This window comes from Propithecus coquereli, unplaced genomic scaffold (genome assembly GCF_000956105.1).
Source record: "Propithecus coquereli isolate 6110/MARCELLA unplaced genomic scaffold, Pcoq_1.0 Scaffold299, whole genome shotgun sequence".
NCBI lineage: Eukaryota > Metazoa > Chordata > Mammalia > Primates > Indriidae > Propithecus > Propithecus coquereli.
In genome coordinates, this window is record NW_012148607.1 from 2,043,912 (window position 1) to 2,046,279 (window position 2,368).

Genomic DNA, 2,368 nt, shown 5'->3' on the forward strand with positions numbered 1-2,368 from the left:
GCGGTGGCTCATGCCTGTAATCCTAGCACTCTGGGAGGCCAAGGTGGGAGGATCGCTTGAGCTCAGGAGTTCGAGACCAGCCTGAGCAAGAGTGAGACCCCGTCTCTACTAAAAATAGAAAGCAATTAGCCAAATAACTAAAAATAGAAAAAATTAGCCGGACATGGTGGTATGTGCTTGTAGTCCCAGCTACCTGGGATGCTGAGGCAGGAGGATCGCTAGAGTCCAGGAGTTTGAGGTTGCTGTGAGCTAGGGTGATGCCATGGCACTCTAGCTCGAGCAAGAGAGTGAGACCCTGTCTCAAAAAAAAAAAAAAAAACAAAAAAACTCTCTTTCTAGGTAAAACCAGTCTTACTTAGCTCAAGTGAAATCTCAAAGCTAGTAAACAATCTTTGCAAACAAGGAAACTTTAGTTTTTAAATAGACCAACCATACCTTGCCAATTCCAGAAGTGATTTCCCATAGAAAAAGAAGGCTTCTCCACACTCATTAGCTGTCTCTCCATACTTCTTACCTCTACAAAGAGAATAAACAAACATCTATCGATAAAATCTGAATTAACATGTAGTCTAACACATTTATTTCTAGTTCTTTAGTTATAAACTGACATTTCTTCAGTAACATACTCCTAAGAAATCAGTACTTCCCCTTTGTTTCAAGTCAAGGTCAAATGGACTCTGGCTCACACCTGTAATCCTAGCACTCTGGGAGGCCGAGGCAGGATAGCTTGAGCTCAGGAGTTCGAGATCAGCCTGAGCAAGAGCAAGACCCTGTCTCTACTAAAAATAGAAAAAATTAGCTAGGTGTGGTGATGCGCGCCTATAGTCCCAGCTACTCAGAAGGCTGAGGCAGGAGGATCTCTTGAGCCTGGGAGTTTGAGGCTGCTGTGAGATAGGCTGATGCCATGGCACTGTAGCCTGGGTTACTGAGGGAGACTCTGTCCCCAAAAAAAACAAAAAATAAGAAATAAACAAAAAAAACCAATGTATTAAGTTAATGTTACATGTTCTTCATCTATCTATGATGTATATTCTAAGTGACATCAATTTGCTACAGTTAGTATATAATATTAGGGCTGAACTGCATTAATAGGTATTCCTCCTGCTACGAGACAGGTATCAATACAGACTAGAATAAAGGACCTTTGTCTGGGACCTAGAGAATGAGTAAGGTCCATGAGAAGGCATCATGATATAAATAAAGAACAAAATGTCTGGAGTCATTCTGCCTAGGTTCAAATCCTACCTTTAAACCCTAACTAGCCCTATAACCTTAGACAAATTACTTATTCTCACAGTGCCTTAGTTTTTTCATTTGTAAAATGGGAATATAAATTGCTCAAAAAGCTAAGGCAAGAACTAAATGAGTTCGTGTATGTAAAAGCATTGAAAACAATGCTTAGAAACACAGCACTGTGTAAGTTTTAGCTATCAATATCTAGACAGGGAAGAAGGAGAAAAGAAATCACACAGTGTGATGAATGGGAAGGAAGAGGTACTTCTCTATGTAAAGTAAGGAAACCAACTTTCAAGCAGTAAAAGACTGGTGGAAGTCACGCAAAATCAGGCGAACTATTGAGAGTAACTAGAGAAACTAAGCAGGAGATTGTGATCAAGGGTCATCTTTAAAGGTAGTCTATTAGATTAGAATAGTGTACCTCAAATTTTCCTCCTAAACACCCTTAATGGCAGGACAGTAGAGATATTGACCTCTCTAGGAATCTAGGAAGAATAAGCTAAGAAAAGTGTTTGTTTGTGCTTCATCTTAAAAACTTGATAACAATTTACATTGTAAGACGACCATGCATTTTTATATAAAAATACCTAGATACTATCAGATAACGTTTGGTCTCCACCGCCACAGCCCAATGCATTAAACTCAGGTGGAGATAAACAAAGATGCCAAGAATCAGACAAAAGATTATTAATGACATCCAGGAATAAGATTCTGTTCTGGATGTTGGGAGAGGGAATAAGTGTTAGGGTAAGAATGGAATGATATGATCGTTAATCATAATGAGCAGGAAAAATGCTGTGCTGGCCAGGTGCAGTGGCTCATGTCTGTAATGCCAGCAGTCTGGGAGGCCAAGGAGGGAGGACTGCTTGAGCTCAGGAGTTCGAGACCAGCCTGAGCAAGAGCGAGACCCCGCCTCTAACTAAAAATAGAAAAATTAGCCAGGTGTTGTGGTGTGTGCCTGTAGTCCCAGCTACTTGGGAGGCTGAGGCAGGAGGACCACTTGAGCCCAGGAGTTTGAGGTTGCAGTGAGCTACAGTGGCACCAGTGTACTCCTACCCAGGGCAACAGAGTGAGACTCTGTCTCGAAAAAAAGAGAAGAAAGAAAGATGAAAAAAAAGAAAAATGCTGTGCT

At 41.1% G+C, this 2,368-nt stretch overlaps 1 protein-coding gene across 1 annotated transcript in view; it reads right to left on the reverse strand.

Annotated features, from left to right (window-relative positions):
- NASP (nuclear autoantigenic sperm protein (histone-binding)) overlaps positions 1 to 510 on the reverse strand; it is a 25,287-nt gene extending 24,777 nt beyond the window's left edge. Inside the window, exon 1 of the mRNA XM_012648920.1 lies at positions 436 to 510. The gene's annotated coding sequence lies outside the window, so the exon portion shown is untranslated. The remainder of the gene's footprint in view (positions 1 to 435) is intronic.
- Positions 511 to 2,368: the final 1,858 nt, after the last annotated feature.